This window comes from Chelonia mydas, chromosome 2 (assembly GCF_015237465.2).
Source record: "Chelonia mydas isolate rCheMyd1 chromosome 2, rCheMyd1.pri.v2, whole genome shotgun sequence".
Taxonomy (NCBI): domain Eukaryota; kingdom Metazoa; phylum Chordata; order Testudines; family Cheloniidae; genus Chelonia; species Chelonia mydas.
Window position 1 is genome coordinate 106,727,244 of NC_057850.1, and position 26,614 is coordinate 106,753,857.

The following is a 26,614-nucleotide window of genomic DNA, read 5'->3' on the forward strand; positions in this document are numbered from 1 at the left end:
CCACCTACTTAAAATATCTTTAAAATAGCAATGCAAAAAACCCATCATCCAAACATGTGGGTAAATGTACCTGGAGGCTGAATGCATTATGCACGCAAAATCATTGTCACCCCTAACATAACCATATTTTCCTATTACTACTGTGGTGCATGCCATGCACATTCTGTCCAATGTAGTTGGTCCGGGGATCCTGAGATACAGAAGAGAATGGAAGCATGAATTACAACTCCCATGTGGCACCACATCAGCACTTCCAAATTAAAATTCTTTAGTTTTTAGCTGAAATATTTTTCAGTATTCAAATTTTCACCAAAAAGAAAAAAATCTACAAAAACCTGCCAATTTTTCAAACAGCTCTATTCATTTCCACTCCCATTCTTCCAGCCTCTCTGCACTGACTGGCAACTCAGTGAGTTATCAATCCCCATTTCCCCCATGAGTTTGTAGCTACGTACAATACAACTCACAGTGTATTAGAATGACTATGCCAATCACAGATGGAATGCAAACAAACATATATTTTCTCTTTTAAAGTATTTATTGTCTCAGAGTTTTCTCCTAAATTTACACTCATTCCCAAACTACAAGATACCATCTGTTTACCTAATCTGAACACAAACAGATTAAGAACCAAGCAGTGACTAGTCTACTCCCTGCAGAGCTCTTCAAAGCTATCTGCACACACTCACGTTTCTCCAGGTAGGAGCTGTTTATGCTAAAGAAAGGAATCTCACAGCATTTTAACTTCCATGAGTGAGTAAATATTTGATGCCCTTTGTTTTGGGTCTCTGTCACACATTGTGTGCCACATTTGGGCCCTGGGACAGGTTAAGAAGTCTGCACATATTTGCGGCCCACTCTATATGCCTCTCATACTTGATTGACAGCTTATTAAATGCCTTCAACCTAATAATCAGAAGGAAGGGAAGAGAGTTCCTGACAAATGCACCTAGCCATAGATCTGTATGTTTTCCTTTAACACAGAACTCTATGGTTTACTAAAACCCTACTGACATTAGCCAAGTTCCCTCTTGTCTTCAGTTCACAGAGCAATGATGACTAAGGACCAGATTTTTAAAGGTATTTAGGTGCCTACAGCTGCAGATAGACATTCAGTGAGATTTTTAAAAGTGCCTTGGTGCCTACATGGGAGTTAAGTGCCTTGATGCTTTTGAAAATCCCACTAGGCATCTATCTGCACCTTTATACCTGCACTATCTGCAAACTTTTGAAAATGTGATTCTACGCTTACAAGGGAAGGGGGAGAAGTAACAAAGCAATGCTGATCAAATTAAAGGAACAGAAAGATGAAGGACATTATGATCACATAATGGCCCGCCTGGGAATAATGGTTAAAAATATTTTAAACTATGTGCAAAGTATATCTGTGTTCATTTATTCGTCACAGAAGAGTGTTTCTGCATTTCTAGCTGTCCCATTTTAAAATCACCAAAAATAGCTTTTAATACTGCTGGTGATATGATTCGAACAAGAAGGAGCAGAAGAAAATGTCCACAATGGGGAAAAAATAAAAGATACAGGCGAGTTCTGAACCTGAGAGTAGTCCCTACAAACCAACAAATCACTGATGCATGCCACATAAGCAGGAAGGGAAAAAATATGACTGTGGATTTAATAACAATTGTGTGTCCTTAACACGTTTATTGTGAGAATCTTTTAAAAGCCCATTTATTTGTTTGCTAGGAGCTTAGAGTTATTTAAGCAAAAGCGCACTGCTCTCTTGGGTCCCTGAACTCCCCTTCTTCACAAAAACACAAAAAAAGGAGAACAATGAAAACTACTCACTTTTTCTTTCCTGCAAGGTCCACCACATTCTCCCCAATCAAGGCAGAGCCAGCAGGAGCCAGGAAGAAACAGAGGCTGTACTTCCCAAACACCCAGAGGAATATTGGATAAAACCCTAACAGATCCAAGGTCACAGGTGTACACCCTTTCTAGTCTTGTGCCCATCTCAGATACCTTCATCCCCCTCCTCACCATTTGTGGTATGGCTAACAAAGTTACTATGGTAACAAAGTTTGTAGGCTGCCATTGCTTGTCTCACCCCACCACTTCATGTGCATGGCCCTAAGGCTGATTCATGTAATGTGGGGTTTTCCAACATCTGTTGTGCCAGCTGGAGTCAGGGAACATACCATGCAGAGTGGCTGTTCTTCAACTTTTCCCTCAGGTGCCACACACACACCAGTTTCTGCCCATCTTATAGGACTGGAGGTAGTCAATCAGATGTGTTTACATAGGTGGGGAAATGGTGTGCATTAGAGTAGTTATATAATGAGAACAAGAGCCTTATTGAAAATTAGACTCTCTCCCCCAGCTTAGTGGTTATTTGATTTGAAAAGTAATATGAATGCAAGATTCAACTTATGGATCTCAGAACTGTGACCTGCCACTAAGCGTACATGAAATTTCAGTTTAGGTAACTTTTAAGGTTTGACTCACGTTGGACGAAGACTCCATATCTAGTCAATATCAGCACCTCAGGTCCATAAGCCTTGATTGGAATAAAAAACCCAGAACTTAATATGTGCTAAAAACATACGGGGTACTTCTCTGTCTCTGCCACTGAAATGAAAACCGTAGTCTTTGTTCTGTTTGTTCTACAATCCATGGCTTATCACTGTCATGTTTAAAGCAGCTTTAAATGTTTGTTTAAAAGAGATTTTGGAAGGAGACAAAATTCATTAGACTACTGACAAGGAAGGGCCAAGTTCTGCTTTCCTTTAAATTCATAAAAAGAACAGGAGGACTTGTGGCACCTTAGAGACTAACAAATTTATTTAAGCATAAGCTTTCATGAGCTACATCTGTGCATCTGATGAAGTGGGCTGTAAGCTTATGTGGGCTGTAAGCTCACGAAAGCTTATGCTCAAATAAATTTGTTAGTCTCTAAGGTGCCACAAGTACTCCTGTTCTTTTCGCGGATACAGACTAACACGGCTGCTACTCTGAAACCTTTAAATTCATGCCACTCAACTAGCTTCAATCTCTACTTGTGCTGGTGCACCGGAAAGCAGAATTTGGCCCGATGGCATTAAAGTTGCTGTGTGAACCGGCAAATGAAAGTTGCTATAAGCAACGTGTTAAGAAGAAACCTGGTTGGCCACTGTGCTTCTCAGCTACATTTCCAGGTGTAAAAATGTAATAAAATCATATAACACTGACCAAAAAATAAAAGCATAAAAATGCTGAGAGCTACTAGGGGCTAGATAGCCCACTGGGAAAGGCAAAGAAGACACTGAGACCTTAATAATGCTCACCAGCCAAAGTGAAAATGGAAAAGTACCCATTTTTTTGCTCTCCATTAAAATGTGCTGATACCCCCTACTGACCATTTCACTTTATTTATTTTTTGTTGGATGGGTTTCTGTGACAATATCTGAGAAATCAAGAATAAAAGTCCACTTGATCTCCGGGGCCCAGCAGAGTTATTTTAAATTCAGCAGAGCAGAAGAGAAGGAAAGGTTTTCATTTTCTATTTGATTCTTGGATCTTTCTTTAGTACACTGTAACCCTGCATGGTTTCAAACATGCTCATTAGGTGCTAAGCTAATAGTGGCTATAATTAAATGAAAATTTCTATCTACTGCCAAGGTGCATAAGTTTCTGGGGAGCTAGCTCCTTCTCACCTTTTCTGTATACTTGTGGATAAATATGAATATTAATCAGCACTTCTCCCCCTCCCTTTTCCTAATTTATTCACAACTATCCTTTCAGTGCTGAAAAGAAAAAATGTAATTAGCTTCTCTTAGTTCTCTGTGAACCTTCAGTCTCCTCTGGTATCACTGAATGAGCCTCCCACTTTGCCAGTGGACAGCATACTGATCAAGAAAAGGGTTTTTAATAAGATGGGGTTTTGATTATCTTCAGCAATGCTGACAAGCCATGGAGTGCTTCCAATGATGGAAATAAGATTTCTAACTCCTGTTTCTAATGATGTAACGCAGATTGGATGTACCTTTGATCCAATGAAACATATTATCAGGCCAGGTTCAAAAGACTTCTTAATGGAAATATGGCAGCAAACTCTCAATGGTAGTAAGAACCGCAGGATTTGATCTAGTACCACTGCTACTAATAAGAATAATAACATCACCTCTCTGCCAAACAATAGCAGATGTCCAGGGCCTTGCAGGTCAGTTTCCTATTGCAGGAGAAAGTGACAAGAATCTAGTGCAACTGTTTTATACTATATACATCAGTCCTTGAACAGATTCGAGCAAACAGCTTGTGGGCAAATCTTTCCCTCACCAATCTCAAACAAAATACCAATACCTAGTACCCAGGAAACAAACCTGCCCTAAGAATTTACTCTAGTTACAGAGATTAAGGCAAAGAGCAAATGCCCCGGCTGCTTGTCACAGTTCGCTCCAAAAGAAACCACCTCACAAAACTAATACCACTGCAGCTTTTCTTTAAAGACTGAATTGTGATTGCATGCTAAGGAAAAAGTAAGACTATTTGCAACAGCACCACTTCTGCCATAAGTTTGAGTTCTTTTGATTCTGTCTATATAAAAGTTTACATAACATAGCGTATGAGTGAACTGGGGAACATTTTCCTTATCATCTGACAGTGGAAGATATATAGGAAAAATTCAAGGAAAGGATTTGAAAAAAAAAAGCAGCAGTGTCTGTTTAGGGCCAAATTAAGGCAATCCTAGTCCCTAATAACATTCTCTATGGAAGCCCCCTTACCCATGCACCATGGGGCATGCCCCACTCTCTGTACTGTAGTCCTACCCATAGCTACGGTGGCCATAGAAGGGCCACTCTACACAAGAGCCATCTGCTGACCTGACAGGGGGCCATCACTTCTTATCTGTAGGCAGGCTGAGCTTCCCTGTCCTCAGACCGTTGCCCCCTCTCAGTTTGGGTGGGCTGCGATCTACCCAATCTCCACCGGCTCATCTGTATGTGGAAGAGCCTGCCAGCCTTACCCCAGCAGGGTCCTGATGAGATGGCTGCAGAAAGGCCCCCCACACACACACACAGGGCATGTCTACACAGCAAAAAAACCCTGCGGCAGCAAGTCTCAGAGCCCAGCTAGAAACACTTGGGCTTGCAGGACTGATGCTACAGCACTGAACAATGTGTGAACGTTCCCGCTTGGCCTCTGAACCCCACCCCTCTCCACACTGTGCCAGAATGTCTACATGGCTATTTTTAGCACCGTGACACAAGCCCAAGTCTGTAGACCTGGGCTCTGAGACTCTCCCATATGGGATTTTTTTGCCATGTGGAGATACCCACAAAGACCTCTGCGGGGAGGGGTGTGTGTCAGGATTAGAACTGGGCAAATACTGAAAGAAAACAAAAACAAACAACTAGAAACACACCCATAAATATTATTTTGATATTTTAAATGAGCTCACTTTGTGTTCACACCTGTTTTGCATTTAATTTCTGCAAATATTCCAGCAAATATGTTTACTGAAGAAACAGTCATTAAACCTGCCAATTGTAAACAAATATTTGTGAAAAGCTTTTTCCCTATTTGTAACCCCAAATATTTACCCCAGAAATCATATTCTAAGAGTTCCACTCATCTAATCAAGGAATAGAAACTTACCATATAACCTTTGTCTCCAATCAGATGCTTACATTTTAACAACAATCTGCGGACAAAGAATCCTTCAGAGAAATGAGGAACACATAGATAAAATCCTGATGTGTTCATTGGTCATTCAAAAACTGAAAAGGGGAGTGAAATTCATCATGTAAATTATTCATTGCCAGTTATTCATTCAACTCTGGTCAGGAGGAAGGTCTGCCCTTGACATCTTCCAAATAGGGGAGTGTATTACAGACCTGCTCCAGGTCAACAGTAGTCTTTCCATTGAGTTCAATGGGGATTGGTTCTGGACCTAAAGCAAGAGTGGTGTAATACAAGGTAAAATGTTTTTTAAAAATATATATAGATTGTTTGAAAAATAAAAAGGAAACTGAAGAAATTACTTAATTGTTTATTACACTTAACCTAATCACCTCCCTGTTTCCTTGTGCTCCTCCCACCTCTCTGTCTGGTTTGCTGTTGTCTCTAGTCTTAAACTTAGAGCTTAAGCTCTTTAGGGCAGGGACCATCACTTGTTATGTGTGCATAGTGCCCAGTACAATGGGGCTTTGATGCTTGGCTGGGACCTATAGGTGCTATCATAATAACAACTATAAGAAGAAATGTAGTACTGTATTTACTATGGATCTCATTCTGCTTACTATACACATATAAGCAAGGACTGTAGGATTGGGCCTAGTATGCCAATTGTCTAAATTGCTTACGAAAGCATCAGCTAAATGGGGGTTCATACATTTGTACAGTACCATCAATCAGCATACAGAAATCTAAGGGAAAAAGAAAGAAGGCAGTTTAGGAGGCAAACAAATTTTACACTAAGTCCAAGCCAGGTGTCTATAACATGTTTAGTTGATATTTACACAGAATCTATCTGAAAATTAAGGTGTCTTTAATTGCCAAGGGTAGCAGATGTGTTTTCTTGAAGCTATTGCCAAAAAGAAGTAAGTAAAAAACTAGAGTTCAGCTCCTTTGCTTTTTAGAGGTTGCTGTCCCTGCTGTCTGCATGTTCCAAGAAGAGTAGCAGCCATATATCAAGAGATTTAAAATATTTTAACTTGCAGGTCTGTAGCTGCAGCCGATTATTGTTATTCTGTTTCACAATGAGTGAACTTCAGATGTAAAGTGCTGCATTCCTTGTGTGCACATTTGCTTTTCATTAACAAAGGATACATGTGTACTGCCAGAAGTGAAACCCTAAACCTAGAATAATAGTTTACAACAACAGCATTAGTAATACAGCTTCTTACATGTCTCGTCAAAAGAAAAGAAGTAGGCTCAGAGTAGCGAGCGTCTCACCTCCAGGTCACAGTTCAAATCAAAATCCAGCTGTGTAATTGGACCTCACTGGTGCCCGGTTTGGTAGACTCAGCAGAGAGACCAAGGACTGAACACGCATGAAGACTAAACTGTGGTACCCTCTCACTACCAGAAGTAATTTCTGCAGGACTCAGGCACATTGGTTGGGGCTGACTGGAGAAGTTTGTACTGCCACTATCTGAGCTTACCTACTCTTTGGAAAATAGAGGACTTTATTCTCCAGGATTCTCAACCCCACATCTTTTAAATTTACCTTTAAAAGAAAAAAAAAAGAGGTTTTTAAAATGTTATAAATAGTAATGCACACAAAGGGCCTAATGTGAAGTCCACCGAAGTCCGTAGGAGTTTTTCCACGGAGTCCAAAGAAATATCCTGTTATTTTCCATTTTATGAATATATTACCATGCTTGATGTTTTCAAAATATACTTGTCTTATTTTCTCAGACATTTAACAAGTGACAGTTTTAAGCACATCTTAGAATTAGGGATAAAGACTTATATATGTTAACAGGACCACTTACACTGCCTAAAGTTCAGAAAAATTGTAAATCTTTGCAGGATCAGGGCTCAATTAATTAATGTACTCAATAGCACAAATATTGACTACTCTAGTGCCTAAGCAGTAGCTAAGGAAACTCAAGACTGCACCTTCCAGTTTACACTCGAACATGAATGTTGACACTTCATGAGCCTTCCTTTTAGACTGGTGACAGGTGATGGAACAGAAAAGAGAGCATGTTCCAAAGGGGGGAGAATTCCACATGAAATGGGAAATGTACTTGGATGGGGAATATGGGAGGGAAAGCAGCAAAAAGTGTACATTTCTGCAATTGAGAAGAGAAACCACTATTTGCAGAGAACTTCACATGTTGGTCCTGATCTTGTGAATGGCTGAGCACCTTCCTTTGAACCACTGAGAACCCTCAACTCAACTTTCACTGAAGTCAACGTGAATCAAGGGTGCAAAGCATCTTACCTCTTTCAGGGAAGGAAAATTAAGAGAGAAAAATTTATATCAGCACAATCACTTGTCTGGCTTTTTTACCCCTCCTTCTCCCATCCTTGGTTATTAAAGAGATCACACTAGCTAGGTCAGTGTACAGTAGTTCTCCATATAAATTCCTCACCTAAACTCCACTGCTCTGTTTGATAATGCTACCACCTTCCCAGTGCCACAGTGTTGTGTTTTTTTTAAACTATTAACGGTATTTGTTCAGACGACATACCTTTTTAAAAAAAGCAACAAACCTCCAACTCTACATACTGCAGAAACCATCACCCTGTGACCAAGAGCTGCAGAATGCCTGAGGTAGGGAAACACTATTTATTCTTGTAATGGCTTTTATGGACAAATCAAATGAAGTGAGATGTTTCTGAAAATTTGATCATTCATCACCAAAGCATTTTCCCATCTTGTACTCATCAGTTCTACTACCCGCCACTGCAGGAAATATGTCTTCTGTAAAGAAATAGATAGACACAAACACACATGCATACAGAACAAGTGTCTGGCCTCCTTTAGATTTATAGAGAAGTAAGGTATGTTTAAACATTCATTTTCATTTTTTTTTAATAGCTAAGCTCCAAGTGCTGTATCTGGCCATGAAATCAACTTCTGCATTTTAGGTCCTTCTTCTCCACCAACAGGACAGCATGCATGGCCTATTTTCAGGTTACTGTTTTGTTTTTGTTTTAATTGTAATGGTTTTAGAATTACAGAAAAATATACCAAAGATACAGTGAACTCCAAACTTGGATCTCTACAGTCATTTTCTGAGGCATTGGGAAAGGTGACACTGTGGTCACAAAAAGTAGTTTTAATCCTGGCAAAGTGTTGGGCTGTGGAGGTTGTTGTTTTGTTTTTTAACGTCATGAAATTTCACAAAGTAATTTGGGGGTTCGTGGGATGAAAGTTGCCGCATTTTTGCTTGCTTACAAGAACTGCGCCAAAAATGTCATACCCCTCTATTTGCAAAAGCTTGGCAGCAGCCCTTACTGACAAAAATTACAATATATCAGTGTTCCCTTTCCAATGCTGCTTTGCAATAGAAGAATTTTACATTGAATTTCATGTTGTAAAGAACTGAATGAAATTAATCATAGCTGAAAATAATCATTTCAAATCAATCTTAACATTAAAACTATTTGCAGTTAGTTACTGCTAGTGATGGGCAAAACTCCAAAAGTTCAGAGGATCTAGTCATAAAAAACAAGGCAAGTATATCAAGAAAAGTTCTGACCCCAAGGAAGCTCTGGAACTTGTGACATATAGACTTGAAATTAGACGAAAGTTTCGAACCATTCGAGGAGTGTAAAGTTCTGGAACAGCCTTTCAAGGGAAGCAGTGGGGGCAAAAGACATATTTGGCTTCAAGACAAAGCTTAATAAGTTTATGAAGGAGATGATATGATGGGATAGCCTAATTTTGGCAATTAATTGATCTTCGACTACTAGCAGTAGATATGCCCAATGGCCTGTGATGGGATGTTAGATGAGGTGGGATCTGAGTTACTACAGGGAATTCTTTCCTGGGTGTCTGGCTGGTGAGTCTTGCCCACTTGCTCAGGGTTTAGCTGATCACGATATTTGGGGTCGGGAAGGAATTTTCCCCCAGGGAAGATTGGCAGAGGCCCTGGGGGTTTTTCGCCTTCCTCTGCAGCGTGGGGTACGGGTCACTTGCTGGAGGATTCTCTGCACCTTGAAGTCTATAAACCACAATTTGAGGACTTCAATAGCTCAGACATTAGTTAGGGGTTTGTTACAGGAGTTGGTGGGTGAGATTCCATGGCCTACATTTTGCAGGAGGTCAGACTAGACGATCATAATGGTCCCTTCTGATCTTAAAGTCTATGATATAAAGAAAGCAGATGGCCCAGCAGAGTTTAAGAAATCTGCTGAGACCCCAAGATGGATTTCTTTACGCTAAGTATTGAGAGTGTATGAAAATCTGTGATTTGCTTATTATGTCAGAGGTCAGACTAGGTAACCAGAATGGTCCTTTCTGGCTTTAGAAACTATGAATCTGTGACTATGGGCAAGTCTACACTACAGAGCTACATCAATGCAGCTGCGCCGCTATAGTGCGTCTGGTGAAGATGCGCTATGCCAATGGGAGAGTGCTCTCCCGTCGGCAAAATTACTCCACCTCAGCGAGAAGCAGAAGTTATGTCAGCAGGAGAGCCTTTCCAGACAACATAGCACTGGTATGGACAGCACAAAACTTGCATCGCTCGGGGACAGCCTTTTTCACACCCCTGGGCAACGTAAGTTAGATCAACTTTAGCAGTAGTGTAGACCTGGCCTTAGTCTTGACCTGAACCTAAAAAGTTTCAGGTTTGAGTTGAAACTGAAACTGTGAAATAATTGAAGTTTGAAATGTATGGCAGTGAATGAGACTGAGGGAAAATGTACATTTGCAAAATGTAAAAACAACCACAAAAGGGAGGTTATAATAAAACCCTCCAGTGTCCATTACAATATTCCTTTAAAAGCTGAATGATTTATAACTAATGGCTGGCTTGCCTCTAATGCACAGGGAAGTAAAAAAGACAAATAAGACTCATCGCATAAAGGTAGTTCTAGGAAAATGGACCATAATGGTTTTCTGAAGAATGAGTTGGCTGTGAAAGTATTTCTTGCTCTGCCTTCATATTGCATCGCTATCAGACAGGCTGGTCTTCTTAGAGATAATTGAAATAGGATTTTTTAAAAGGCACTTCTAAAGAGGAGTCAAAAACATATTGTATATTAATGTATTGAATGGAGGCAATTTCTCAGATATGTGTCTTTTCCCCTTATCTTCAATATTAGTGTTAGTAGAGATGGTCTTGAACTAGCATCTCACATCCAAGCCAGCCTCCATTCCAAATTTCAGAGGGGCTCAGGATCAGATACTCCATTCTGAACCTTACCCCACACTTCTGTACTCAATTCAAAGGCAAAACCAAGAGGGCTTTGTTAGCCTAATCTGGTTCAAATATGGCTGAAGGCAGCAGAAATCTCTCAAGAACTGCTAATCTTGAGAGAGACTGTCTCTTGAACTAGCTGGTATTTTTTCAGGGCTATCATTGTGTAACCCTTCTGCCCATCAGAGTTGGCAGCAACAAGGGCTGGGCTCAGTATCTAGGGGTTCCATTCCAATAACACAATGCAAAACCGGCTCAAGCCCCCACCCAGTGACCTGGGACAAATATATACCACCCCCGCTGGGTGTCTCCAAGAGGCATACTTCCCCTCTCGCAAGCACAGAGTCTGAGTGTAGCAAAAAAGCCTGTTAATAACAGAGAGAAACAATGTGGCATTATGTTGGGATTCATAACACAACCCATGAGCAAAAAACCCACCCCAAGCAAATTGGGGCATGTCCTTTCCCTTTGGTTCTTGAGTCCAGCAACCCAAAATCACCCAAAGTCCCAAAAGTCCAACAACCCAAAAGTCTCTGTCCCTGGTCAGGGCAGCCCCAGAGTTCAAAAGTTTATCTGCAGAGTTTTACCTCCCAACCTGGGTGGAGATGAGGGGGGGAAGTTAAGGGGCACCTTACGTGGTCCAAAGCTGATTGCCCCACCTCGCCATGGGGCTCCGCTCTGCCAGCCATCCCTATGAGCTGCTCCAGTCATCTGACAAACTGCTGTGCTCCACCAGCCACTCTGCTCTGCCAGCCGTCCCACAAACTGCTCTGCAATATATCTTCAGGCTCCCCCACTACTTAACACAACACTCAGTGATTTCAGCTCTTAGTAAGTTTAGCTCTTTTATGATTTCAGCTTGTAGTAGGGGAGCCTCAGTGCTGGTGCACCATTAGCCCAAAGTGAATTCAGCTCTTCAGCTTCTAACTAGACTCCTAATAGAATCAAAATTAGCTCTGATATTCCACAGTGGAGAGAGGAGGAAGTACAAGTAGCATGTAAGGCCCTCACCAGGGGGGCCATACCACCAAGTATTAATACCTGTCCCCAGCCTCTCTCTATTCACTGGGTTTTGGAACCCATGACCCTTGCCTAGTGAGTGCTGCTTAGTTGATGGTGAGTCTCTCCATCATAACAAAAGGCCAAGTACAGTTCCACTGTCCTTGATTCACATAATCAGGATAATAACAGTTTATTCCTGCCCCAATAACAGAGAAACTGGGGCTCCTACAGCAGCCAAAGTGACCATCTAGGCAGGGTGGGTGTGCCTATGCAAATGAGATCAGCCCCTGAAGTTCTTTTCCACAACCCACCATGACTCACCACCAGATGTCAGGGTAGAGCTCATCCTGACTCTGCTTACAATTGTCATTCCCAGGTAGAATGTGGTGCAGTAGTTGAGCCTGAAAAGTCACTGTGGTAGGTCAGCTGTCCACCGGGTGGCAGCTATTGCTATTGGGGAATCCCTTAGAAGCAAAGAGTCCAGGATGGCCTAGTACTGTGAAACGTTTCTCAGTTGGAGGGCAGATAGCTTCAAATGAGGGGATGCCAGGGTTTTAGCCAGCTCCTTACAGTGGTTCCCTCGTCCTACCAATATCCCTTGCATTTTGACTTGTTTTAGCTTTAGTCAGTTGTTCTTCATTTTGACACCAATGCTGGACAAGCAAAAGGAGGCTGTGCTGTTGGCATTTGCTGTGAAGGAGATATAGACTTGGAGGTTGTCTTTGTACTGCTGCATTTGGCACCATAGAGATATTTATCTATTTATATGTCCCCTACCACTCTAGTATCAGAACACTTTTTTCCTGTACCTTATAAGCAGGGCTCCTGAATTTATGGTTTTAACCGATAAACACCCCAGATCCCAAAGGTGAAATCAGTGTTTATCCATTACTCCTTCCAGTATATTCAAAAAGAAAGCCTTAAAAAACTCCCAATTTTAGACATCTATATAAAACTCAAAAATTGCTAAAAATAAACCCTGAAAAAATGAAATTAATAAACCCTGAAAAACAGAAGCCCTACTTATAAGAAAATATAGAGGGTAAAATCCTGGCCCCATTGATGGTCGATGACAAAATTCCTATTGACTTAAATGGAACAGAATTTCACATGCAAATCTTAGTTTAACATCTCATTGTTTTGTATTTTTGTTTACACACGGCATTGCAGTGAGGCCGAGTGGCCTCCCTCCGAGCCAGCCTTAAGACTGTTTCCTTGCTGGAAGCCTGAGCCTCCTCAAGCCAAGGTCCCAGCCCACCTGTAGACTGTGGCTTTGCTGGCTGCCTGGGCTCCACCCAGGCTAAAGCCAGCCCTGAGACTGTTTTGTTGCTGGCTGCCTGAGCCTCCTCAAGCCCAGGCCCAGGCCCCCAGCTCAGTTATAGACTCCGTTTAAGGGCTGGCAGCTTGAGCTGCCCAAACTCAGGCAGAAGCCTGACTGTGACTATTGGTCACCCAGCCCTATTGTGTGGACTCTTGACTGTCCTGCGGATTCTGGTCCTGGCCAGACAGGACCGGACTGAGTGGCCTCCCTCCGAGTGGGAGCGTGAGGGAGCATTACAGGCATTTTTATCCAACACAACAATGCTAGCTTTGAAGTTACCTCCACCTCTGCAGAAATCATGTCCTGAATGACCATAGAGGACAATTTCCAAGAGAAATCACAAGTACCTTTTCACAGTTACGCACTAAATATTTCAAAATTACTGTCACCCTTTGACATTACCAACATTCTACAGGGAAATGAGCTGCAAATTCGTTAATGACCTGGGTTGGTAAAAACGTCTTCTGAAGTAGTTTATAATTCAGCAGCTTGTCTTCCACCAATTTTTACTATTTTACATTTGAGCTCTCTAGACAATCCCAATTCATATCTGTGTGGATTAACCCTACACCTATACTCCATAAATTCACGTGTCCAGACATTTTCTGTCTGTCCCCTCAATTAACCATTTATACATAAAGGCTAGAAAACCTGTTTGTCCCCTTTCTGCTTGTCTGCAGCTGACTGCCACATAGCTGGCTCCATAGGTTTGCATTGTCTTGGCCCTTATATTTAAACAAACAACAAATTCTGAATGAGCTATTTGATATTTGCCTTTCATTTCTTCAAATTATCCCTTGTATTCCTGACACCTTAATCCCTTATTTTGACCAAGTAAATCTCTATGTCAAGCTTCTGGCAACAATGTAGGCAGTGTGGTCTGATGGATTGTGCTTGGGGCTGGGAGCCCAGGATTCCTTACTTCTAGTCCTAGCTGTGCTACTTAAGCATCTTGCCTAAAGCCCCACTGTGTGTAACCTCTCTGCCTCATTTTCCTACCAATCCAGTGCCCTATACGCTAAACCAGACTGCCTTTCTAGTTCTTCTGTCTGGGTCTATAAACAATGCACATCATGAATTGCACATACTGATTACACATCATGAATTGCAAATAGTGAAATGCATTTGGTTGTGATTATTCCTCCAGGCTATTCAGTGAATGCTTACAAATAACTAATACATGCTTAGAAATCAGGGGCCAGATCCTCAGCCAGTGTAGCTCAGTTGTACAACTATACTTACACCAACTGAGGATATGGCCCTAGGAACAATTCGTGATGGCCTAATTTTATTGAATTGTTTTGTTCTACAAATTCTGTTTGATCAGCTCAACTGTAAACCTGGATTCTGAACCCATGAGCTTCATCAGATAGCACCTCAGTTTCAATCCTGCTAAGGACTGAACTGTTTTAGAACCAGAGTCTTGTAATGGAATTGACATACCAGAAAAGAGCAGACTAGATCTGTAAAAATAAATAAATACTGGGTGAGAGAAAGTGCGGTTTCATTAGAAAAGTCCTTCTGCATAATAGAAAACTAAAGAAATATGCCACAAAAATCAACTAAAAGAAAATCAGGAGATAAAGCCAAATTAGAGGCAAAAGAAGCAAAGCAGGAACACAGTCTGGAAGGTCAATTGATGAAATAGGTAGCAGGCACCGAACCAACTCCAATCAATACAGCTCAGTATGAACCAGCTCACAGCCTGAGAACCACGTCACCGCCATTGTATGGTATTATCTATCACTGGAACAGCAGGAAGCAGTGGCAATTCAGCTCACTCCACACGCCAGTGGACTGGCTTCACCTGAGGCATCCAGAGTCATTTCAGGCTGACGGTAAGGGGCGTACAGCCACTATGTAGCAAGAGAGAGTGAAACTGTTCCCAAATTGAGCTAGCAAACGAATGTGAATGAATGAATGTGAACGCAAATCTATGTTAGAGCATCAGGATAAAGGGAAAGAAACACACTCTACAAAGGCATTAAGGCTCAGAACCAAATCAAAAGAGTTCCATCAGAGCCACCTACACGGAAGAAGAGGGGGGGAAAAGAGATCAACAGCAGACAAAAGGGGAGAGGTGGGATAGAAGAGAGGAAGGGAGTACAAAGAGCCTGAGAATGAGTAATGAAGATATAGGGGAACAGGGGAAACATCATCTAGGGAAGGGTTCAGAATACAATGTTAATGTAGGGTTGAAAACAGAAAGCTAAAGGTTTGCGAGTCTGGTGTTTTGCTTTTTGTGCTTTGTCTCATGCACCACAGAAGTTAGCAACTACCACAAGTAGGTGAATATACTTGGTGACCACTTCTCAAAGCAAGACCACAATGCAAACCACTGCTAAGGGTACCATGCTCCCTATTACGAAGGCAACCTGCTGCCCATGTGGCAGACATTCTTACATTGCATCTTAACCCTTAGTAAGTTGCAAACATCTAGCTACTCTTGATAGGCAGGTGGCTGGCCCAACACTGGGAGCACAGAGATATATTTTCAGTCCTGAATTGCTTAATCCTCCATTCTCAGAAAAAACTTTGAATATGGTTCCTTGTTACTGAAGAATCTGAGAAAATTAAATCCCTCATATATGTATCCTTTTTTAAAAAATTCAAAACTGCGCAAGACCGCAAAAAATGACTGAGACTCTTTAGCCACTTTTATATAAAGGGACAGAACCAAGATTATTTAGCTTGTTTGAAAAGACATGAAGATGTCTCACATTTCAAGGTGGTTTTTTTTTAAAAATTTCATTGCAAACATCTCACATCACCTTAGTCTTTCTGAAGTGGAAGGAAGTCTATAGCTTGTGCAAACTAATACACATTTCATGGTCACTCATAAACCAGGACCAACTACAGTTTAATGCTGTCCTACGCTCATGACTGTTTAGGTCATAATTCAACCTTCAAGCAAGACTCTAGGTCACTGTTTTTACTTGCAGTAATAACAATACTGTATCATTTACAGAATAGGCACACGGAGCACTAAAGGGTGTCCTATGGTTACAGAAATTTGAATGAATAAATAAATTGCTGCCTGCATTGGAATGATGGTTAGAAAACTGAGGCCTAACTGGCAGTTCTCTCCAGATGACAAAAAAAGGGGATATTGCCAAAGAGGCTCAAGTACAATACTATCTCAGGGAATTAATCAGAACTTGTGTAACCAATTATTAAACAGATATTGTTTCTCCTAATAATAGCCAACCCTCTCAGTGGTGGCTGCATAAAGTAATGTCAGACTACACAACGTCTATTGTCATATGGATTCAAGCCATGATTAATTCTACTGTTAACATCTGAAAGTTAATATCTGAAGCAAAACAAGCACTAGTTGGAGCTGAAGGGAAAACCAGTGTGTATGTTTTATTACATGGCAGTGTAAGTACATATATAGGATAAAGTCTGCAATTTGGTGAGAAATAATGCACTGCATACTTTACACTACATCCAAAAGGAGAAAGGATACCAGTGCAGATGATTACCTTGATCCATGTGCAGGTTTGGTATTATACTTTTAATATATAATATAATATAATGTAATATAATATAATATAATATAATACCTGCATTATACTTGTGTACTCACTTTATCCCATGCTAATTGAAACAACACAATTCTGCTGCACATTCTTTTACTTTGTTCTTTAACTTTCATCTATCTCCATTTTGTTACCATTTCATGTGCGGATAACTTGCTGCGAGTGCTTCGAGAGTGTTTTGTTGTTGTTTTGTTTTTGTAGTGCCCTAAAAAACCTCTCAGTCCAATGAGGTTAATTCATCACCAGGAAGCCTAGTAAGGATTTCATGCTGCTGCAAACAATGCCAATTTACAGTTACACACACACACACACACACACACACACGCACACACACACACACAAATGAAGTTCAATGATATTTCTATTTAAAAGTGATTACAGCCAATGGCATTGTAAAATCATGCTAGGCTATAACCAAGATTTTGCATATGCACAGATCCCAGTTGCAAAATCCCTGCTATGACTGTTAAATAATTTGCCTGTTCAGCAACACTGGCAAGACTTTGGCAGACGTTACATTTTAAAAATCATTTGTTTGGCCCATGTGTTACTAAGACACTGTATTATTCTTCAGCTCATCAAGAAAGCTGCCTGTTACCATGCCAGTAAAAGGTTTTACTTTGCTCCATAAAAGGACAAAGCTCCCTTGCATTCCAAAGAGCAGAGCCCAGATGTGCTGAATCCTACCTAAATCAAAGCTCCTGTTCATCTGTTTGATGACACACAGAGGTGGTTTCCCTTGTTCTCTCTTCATTCTTCTCTCTCTGCATATTGTCACAAATTGGTTTGAGTGAGTAACTGCCTCAGTTTTTCTATTTCTGGCAGAGTATTGCCCTGCAAAAAAAATCACTCTTTGAGTCTCCCCACCTCACACCTTGCTACTTCTGTAAATAGTGGGATCATTTTGGGAACGGTGCAAAATGTAAATATTTCAAACTGTTTGTGTAAAAAAAAACAGAGGATTCCCAGTTGTAAAATACATTGCCACCAGCTCACTCTGAATTTACTTATGGCTCAGCGTATGTTAACATTGCACCACCCCACTCCTGTCTCTGATGGAAAGGATTGCATTCAAGCTGGCTAACCAGATCTTGGATGCTTTTTTCCTTTTGGTGACATTTTCAATCTTTCCAACTCCAGAAAGCATTGTGATATCGGTTATCTGGGTCAGGATTTCTATGGCCCACAAACTCCATAGCACCCAAACACTACATAGCCATTAATGAATGGATGCTCTCCCCTGTGAAGTAGGGAAATACTATCCCAATCTTACACATTGGAAAGTGAGGCACTGAGAGACCTTAGGGAATCTAAGTGAGTCCCAATCCACTGCCCTAACCACAAGATGACTCCTGAATTGTCTGGTTGCTCAGAGCCATGGGGGCTGCAAACTTTTTCCCCCATGGGAACAAGAAGAATTACCACTACACTGCATGCTCTCCACCATAGTGATGTGAAAGACTTGTAGTTACTCCCCAATTCATGCTGCCCCACACGCCATGGACAGTGTCCCAGATAAGAGCTACTAGCCATTTCCTTTATTTGAATCCTCCCTGAAAACTCACTTCTCTGAGCCAGCCTTCCACCAATAACTGTCTTCTCCTGTGCTTGCCTCTCTGATACAAACAAACAAAAACCCAGGGAAACATGCCTAACTACCACAGTACATGTCTCACGAATATGTTATAGTCCCTCCCCATCACCTTTGTCCACATATCATATAACCTATTGTGAACTCTTTGGGGCAGGGACTGTGTCGTCTTATATTTGTCTCTAAGGCACCAGGCACATGTACGGCACTATAGAAATAAATAACAACTCACATCCTCCCTTTATTTTCTTTTCATCCCAACTCCCATCGATTGGGCTTTAAGAGGGTTTAGTGTAAGGCCAGAAGTAAAGGAATAACTCCCTCCCCATAAGCTGAGAACATCTTTTGGTGAAATATAATGACCACGGTCTGTTCTTGCACTTGAGTCTCTTAGATGGCAATGCCAGTACTAGTTAAATATTCTTCCAGCTTTGTTTTCCCTACGTAATTTTGTCAATTCTGCCTCTACCTACAAGTTTTAATTAAGTGATTAATCCAGAAGTTTGCCTATCCAGATGCAACATGTGAAATAGTGCACCAAGCACTGCTTCTCTGTGCTTGTCTATCTGTTCTAGCAGCGTAGTCGTTTATTCTAGTCTGGAACGCCCACAGCAGAGATGGGAGTGGGGAGTAGGAGTGTCCCTATTCTCAACACATGATCAAGCTTGGTGTCACTTGCTGTGAAAAACACAAGAAAATGTGCAGAAAGATACTTTGGTTCTGGAGCATCAGCTGCTATGTCTGTCATGGTAGAATTTGTTACTTTTACCTTTGTTCTAGTTGCATTTGTAAGTTTGGTATTTGTTAAACTTTGAGCAAATGAGTTATTGTGGAAAAGTTCTGGTTTTCTGTCCATTTGTATCTTTACTAGGGACATCAATCCTTCTACTGGTGAATTTCTAAGACTCAGCAAATTTATACATGAATTATTATTGTCGTGTTTAGTTTCCTTTAAGAGATTTTTTTTTTTTGGTGTCTGAACAGCTTTCTCAGCCATCCCATTTCTTTGTGGATATTTTGGCAAGGAAATTATATGCATAAACTTGTAGGACTTAGCAAATTCCTGAAATTCAGTACTTGAAAAATTAGGTCTGTTGTCATTCCATGCCTTCCATATTGTGATTTGATATGGCTATGCTTATACTTCATAGCTTGGAAATTTCCATAAATTTAGAGTGGTATTCAGTTTAAAGTAAATAGATTTCTAATTTAAAGACGGCCCCTCCCCGATCCTCGGCCATTAGCTTTCTGGGATTTTCTAACCATTGGCTCTTTTATTGTGCTCTTCAGAAAGTGACTACACGTATCACAATGCACTAGCCTGTTTGTCAGCTAAGTACTCATCCCAAATCAGACATTTTCTCCTATCCTTTGCTTGGATTTTTCAATACTTAGATGACTGCTATGCATTTCAGAAAGCATTTTTTTCTCAGCACTGCTAGTAAAATAATTTTTAATAAAAGTTGTCCTCAGTTTGGCATCTAACTCTGTTCTTAGTTTAGGCCACAAATATTCAGCTTGGTCTCTTCCTGGTTCAATTTAAAATTCTGCTCATTTTGAAGTAGTAATAGGTATATGCCTCACTCAGTAAATTTCATATTGTATCACTATCACTTTCAGGTGGTGTTCATTTGTTATTGCCCTGCTAACTGTGATCACTCTATGTGGTTTCTTACCTGATTTATATTCCACATGAAGGTCTGGGGTAAAATGTTCAAAAGTGCCTCAGTGACTTAAGAGCTAGAGGGATGGCTACAATGCAGTCAAGGGGTGTGATTGCAGCACATGTAGACATACCCAACCTAGCTTGGGTACCAATAGCAATGAAACTGTGCTAGTATGGACTTCAGGGTGGGCTAGCCCCCCAAGTATCCGGGGGTCATGGATGGGCTTGTGAAGCCTGAATAGGGTTGCTTTCCTGAACTGGCTCTTAAGTGATTAAGTTGCATTTAAAACAAACAATTGAAGCTAAATTCATGGCTATTTAGATTTTAGTCTTAACTAGGGGGCTGGGGAAATAATTCACCAACATATTGGTAAAAGAATTTGGGGAATTATGTCACATTTTTGGGGGAAAAAAGACGTACAAATAATTTTCCTCTTTATTCGCCCAGCTCTAGTCATGAATATAGTCAAATCAAAATTCACTTTTGAATGTTCAGGATATACACAAAGAAGGTTTTGTCACTTGGCTGTAGTCAAAACACACAGGAGACAACTTCTTTTACTATCTGCAATGTTATTTAGTAATACTTGGATTTAAAATAAGTTGTAATAATTACTTGCCTTGTACTTGTATTTTATTATCTGAAGTCCTTTACACAGCAGTCAAAACCTCCTACTTCCCCAGAAGAACTGTTCCAGTGTATTTGAGCACTGTCAATGCAAAAATATGGAGCATTTTAAAAATATGCATAAAATAAATTGAATTTCATATTAAAATAAATGTTACAGGAAATTATGCACTGATTGTATGAATCGTTTTCCTATTTAATTCGATAAAAAACTCCACCTTTTAATTCACTTTAAGTTGCTACAGAATTTCCAGTTTGCTACTGAATTCAGCATCTGAGAGCTACCAAAAAAACAGCACTTTGCTGCAGAATTTAGGACTGGCTTGCTACCACAGAGCAAATAAGATTTACAGACAAATAAAAAATGACAGGTCAATCCACCAAAGTGCTTAGAGTCCAAGGCCAAATATTTACTCTCTCAAGTAGTCCTTACTCACTCAATTAGTTCCATTAACTTAAATGAGGCTATTCACGAAAGTAAGAGTTTCAGTGTCAGGTCCCAAACTGGGCCAAACACAAGAGGAGACAAACAAAGGGGGTGGGGTGCAGTGTGGGTAATTAGGGGAAGCACAAAGGTTACAGCTATAAGAGGTCGTGAGATATGTCTCTTTTGCATATGGATCTTGTATTTCCTCTTAATATGTTATTAGATGTACCATTTGAGAGGAAAAAGCCCATCAGCAGGCCAGTGGTGGTTTGGTGGAGGTCAGTACTGCAAAGTTAACAGAATGAAGGGATAAGATCTGCAAAAAACTCGTGTTTATTTTTATGTGATTCATTTGGCTTCTAATCTGCGTAACCCCTTCTGATATTCTGGAGGAAAGCCACTGATCAGTTTCTTGAGGTAAATGTAGGGTTACTGATTTCATTTTCAAAGTTTCCTTTCAATTTATTTAAAAAAAATTAAATTGGTACTGCCAAATTTAATGACAAGGCTACCCCGCTGAGTTTGGAGCCCAGAAAGCTATTGTCTCCCTGGTCTATGTATCCTAGACTGCGCTAATGTTTCCTATAATGATACTAATAACCAACCATCAGCAATAAATGCCTTGTCATCTCATTGTCGCACCCAGCAATAGCTAGAGCAGTGATACTGACAAATGAACCTGCGTAATCACTTTAGATTTCTTTGTTACATTTCACAGTGTGAAGACAGCTTCTGCTCAGCACGTCACAAAAAAACAAACAAGAGCTATTGCCGTCTCCTCCATCAATCTCTGCTTATTGTTGTCATCCACATCCTTGTGCAGCCCTGATTCCACCAACCATCTTCCAGCAAAAGTAAAGTCAGTGGATTTTGGGCGGAGGGGTGTGATTAGGAGGAGGTGGACCTTTGATTTCTTTCTCCCACTGTTCCTTTATAAACAATTATTACCAGGAGACACTGAAAAAGGGAGAGAACTGGAGACAGAGTGAAAGTAAACTTTCTGTACTTTCTAAGGCTGTTTCACATGGAAAGAAAGGGGCTCATTAAAATCCAGTCGAGTCTGACATTTTCCCTTTTACCTTTTCAATCTTTTTATAGTTTCAAATCATTAACTATCAGCATGACGCTCAAAGGTAGCTCTAGCCATCTATGAAACAGTGACACATTTGACAATAATGCTTTTGAAGAGCTTGTCACATCCTCTCCCCAAACAAGTCTCATTAATGCTTAGACTGTCTTTCGTTTCTCCCTGCTTCTTTTCTCCTGATTTCCCTCTAATTAGCTTGTTTTTTATGCTCCCTTGTTCCACAGTTTGAGCATAAAAAAAAAAGGTGGATGTCATTTCCATGAACCCCAGGGCCAAGTTAATCAGCAGAATTAATGACTCGATTACTCATTGCACTGGGGGCTATGGTGCTTATCTTCCCAGCACCCAGTGTTCTCCTCTCCCATGCGTCTTCAGTTTGCTTTGACAAATGTAAACTTTCCCTCTCTTCTACAAGCAAGCCCCTAGATCCAGCCAACACATGGAGGTATATTTTCCTAAGAGTTTCTCTCCAGCCTGCAGGGGCTATGACGACCCAAGAGGGCAATCTGGGTGTGCTGCTGCCTCCCTCTACTGTCTGTGCGCTCTTTTGCAATATCATGGCATTCTGTAGCCAGGACCTCGGTTCCGATTTGTAGGGATGCTGAGCACCCACAGCTGCTTTTAAATTCAGCTTGAGGTATAGGTACTCGGCATCTCTGAAAACCAGGCCCATAGTACTTTTCTTTTTCAACGTCGTTTATAATCATTAACCAATTAATTCGCACAATATCGCCGTGAGGTTGGTAAAGAAGTATCCTCCATTTTACAGAAGGGGAAACTGTTCAGAATGGTTCTCGCCAATGACCACAAAAGAGCTCATTGCCAGAGCTAGGAGCAAAGCATCAGAGTTCCTTGCTCCAATTTCTGTGTTCAGAACTGAGTGCAAGGAGGTAGGGTACAAGCATAATCAGAACCTTGTTTTCCTTCTTTTTAACCACGCTGTGTGATTCCCACTGTCTTACAACAGCATACATTTTAATTTGATCATGTGTCATTTCTCATTGTGGTAGAGTAGCTCCAGTGCAATAGAAATAAAAGTTACAGGGGTGGGGGATCGGTAAAGGTGAGGGAGATGGGTTACAGCTAGGGTTCCTCTAATTGTTATAGCAGAGCAGTCACCTGGAGTGAAACAGAGGATTTCCCTCTCTTGCTGTCCTATGGAGAGTATCAATCTGCAATCAATCGGGTAGAAGACACTTTGAATTTGGAAGCGAAATGGCCCTGCTTGGCTGTTCCCACCCAAAAGTGCACAATGGTATGAGAAACCAAGGAAGCTGTGGGTGAAAGGAGAGCAGCAGCCTTTTCTGAGGGCAACAATGATAAGTAGGAGAATTCCCAGGCATGTTGATTAAGGGTAAAGTCTCTTGGGAGAGAGCAACTCTAAGGGAAAAGGTCCCTAAGAACTTCAAATTAATTGAACAACCAACTCCCTGCATATTTTACTACAGGGTTTACGTCAAGATTCTACCACATGACATTTTGTAAACTCAGTTTATCTCAGCCCTACCTACCTGGGCCTACCTTTCTCTTCTGCAAATTAAGGGATCACTTCTGGCTACCCCAGCATAGAAGAACCAATGTGTTAAGAGCCACTCAGAATTTAGACTTACTCTCCCTGGAACACCAGGCTGTTGGGCTGGCTATCATGCTCAGCAGGATTGCTGAGTCCCAGGGGAACATGGCCAGCCAGATTGGCCCTCTACATCCCTCTGCATGCCACCTGGCATCTGGCAGCAGAAGGGCTGGAGGGAAACACAGAGTGCTCCATACAGAAGCAGGTGTAAGAATTCCTGCTGAGTGTGCTTTTCCCCTGGGCTACATTAAGCCATATTGCCTGCATCTGCCCTATGCAGGCAGAATGGCTCCAGGAACTTTTGGTTGGCTGCGACCACAAGTGTCTTCCTTCCATTCCTTTCGCCACCCCCGCCCCACCACCCCCAAGCTAAAAACCTCTGGGAACCAAGAAAAATGTCTCTGTAAACAGTAATTATTTGAGAAAGATTGTTTGTAGTTACCTGCTCTGCTTGCACAGGGAAAAAAAATAGTTACGTATTGGTTGGGTAGCACTGTGGAATGACTAGTTTCTTTTGCTCTGGATATCTGGGTTCAAACGTACTAGAAGGGTTGTCCAATTTGACCTGAATACAAACCCACTGTGTGCTTTCATACATGCCAGTATGATTGGCTATCGCTGCTGAGGAGATGCCCCAGGACAGAGAATAGTTGGCAGGTCGGGACGGAGGCACGCTGACAGAGCAGCATATGGAGTTTACACAGCACCTGCCTACATTATGCCTGGCCTTAGTCAATATTCTGTCTCACACTTTCATGAGCACCTTATTGAGTCAAAAGCAGATAAAACAATAAAGGGTTTGCTTCTGAGGAGATGTGAGCTTGACCAGGCATAGCACTCTGCAAGAATCACGTTTGTTTCACAACGTTTTGAATGGAAATTTGCATGGTTTTGTTCATTATTTTTGTAACTGCTTTACTCACAGTTTTAATAAAAGTGCTTTGCTATTAGTGCATACCAGAATGCATGTTTTTGATTTGCCATCTCTCTCTCCCCTCAGAAATTGGGGCAATTTTTGTACTAAAATTGACAGTTTTCATTATAAAAAGGAAGAACTTTTGCTTGAAAAATTGGCATAACTTAACTAGGTTTTCTGGGAGAACAGCCCCATTTCCTTGTTAGTAATGAAATATGAAAAAATAATCACCTGAAGTCATTTTACAATTTATGTGCAAAGTGTCTGCACACCTCTTTTAGTGCCTCATCGTGCACCATTGAAGTCAGTGGGAGTTTTACCATTGACTTCAATAGGAGAAGAATTTAGCCCTTATCAAGTGTAATTAGAGGTGCTATGGGACAAGTTTGGGGTAGGGGGGAAATACTGTCCCACAGGGCCCAATCCTCCAGGAAGATAGAGGAGGGTCCTGAGGAAACAGCACTGAATCACAGTTATATTTTCGTTTGCACAAAAAGCAACTATATAAGGCCTGTTTCAATTATTTTAATACTTAAAAATAAATAGGACCCTAAGGTCCCCTTGCATTTGTCCCCTCTTTATTAGGCTGCATCCCAACACAACGTGGACACTGCCTCTGCATTAGGGACAGGGACTTCTCTCCATATAGAAGTGCAGTGCCCAGACAACAAGTCATGACAGATACGAGCTACTTACACCGTATCTAGTAGTGCTACCAAGCATGATACTTTATTTCCTTCTAATCTAGAAAAATTGAAGAAAGCTGATGAAGATCAGTATTGCAGGCTAGTGGACCAGCAAGAACACTCTGCCAGGCATACGTCACAAGGCTAAGAGCAGCTGGCTATGAGGGATACTCTTTTCTCAAACACATTTCTGTGTCTTCCACATTCGAGGTGCTCAGTTACCACTGTGATGTGGTTAGGGTGGACTGGTCAGGCCACACGCTGTCTGGCCCTTGCCCTTAGTGTCTGCTAAGTGCAGCTCTTAAGCATACTCAAATGAATCACTTCTGCTGGATGGCAATAATATAACTGAGAATCATTAAAATGGCTGCTTCAAATTTCATATGCATTTACCAAATCTCTTATAGTAGCCACCAGAGTCAGTGACTAAAGTTATAACACTATGGAGGAGGGACATAAACTTTTGTAACTCTGATCCATGTCATGTGTCTGGGTCTGGGAAATAAAGACCAGTCTCATGTCACAACTTCAGTACATTAACTTCTTCCTGTATCCACCCCATCATGTCCACCTTCTCTCTCGCCATATTCAACAAGTCTAAATTCAGTGTCCTGTAATCGTCCCTATCCCACATTCACTTCCCCCGCTACTTGCCTGGGCGCAGGCACACACAGATGCATGCAGCACTATGTTCATTTTCCTGTGATGAAAATGTGTTTCCACAGGTGCTGAGCAAAGACTGTGCTGAGCTCTATCAGCAAAATTTAGCAGCCTGCAGGATTAAGCCTTTAATCTTCATAATCAGTATTATAAGTGAACTCACTGCACACGCAATTCCATTCTGCACATGCAAAATGAATAACCGGGCTTGCAAACAGAAAGAAAGCCCTTTTTTTCTAATTTACAAATTAAGGTTTTTAGACATGCAGCCAGTAGCTGCCAAATTCTGCTCTCCAAACTACATCAAATTCTGCCAAAACATAAAGAAGAAAATGATAAAAAGCACTGGATTAAATTCTATTTTCGAATATATTAAGCATTCAGATAGTTCTCTTATATTCCTGCTTTAGAATAATGACAAGCAAGGGTATACGCAAGTATACCATACACTCCGCTGTGCCATGCACACTGCCTCATACAGTTTTTAATTTCCTTTGGGCAACATTTCATGCCGCAACTGGATGGTTCTTTTTGTTCTATATCAGACACTGCACCTGCTGTGTTAGCGATCAGATTGTATGCAGTGGCGTGTCTATCACAGGAGATTCTGAGTATAATGTGGCAAAGGGCAACAGATTGGCCAATGTGTATGCCAAATGCCAGTCACACCCATGACTGCAGAAGAAATAAGATTCTCC

The 26,614-nt window shown here is 41.1% G+C and overlaps 1 long non-coding RNA gene across 1 annotated transcript in view; it reads left to right on the top strand.

Moving 5' to 3' along the window:
* The first annotated feature begins 5,813 nt into the window (after positions 1 to 5,813).
* The window catches only part of LOC122464531, a 43,324-nt gene continuing 22,523 nt past the window's right edge, over positions 5,814 to 26,614 (top strand). Inside the window, exon 1 of the long non-coding RNA XR_006288661.1 lies at positions 5,814 to 5,913. This is a non-coding gene — a long non-coding RNA (uncharacterized LOC122464531). The remainder of the gene's footprint in view (positions 5,914 to 26,614) is intronic.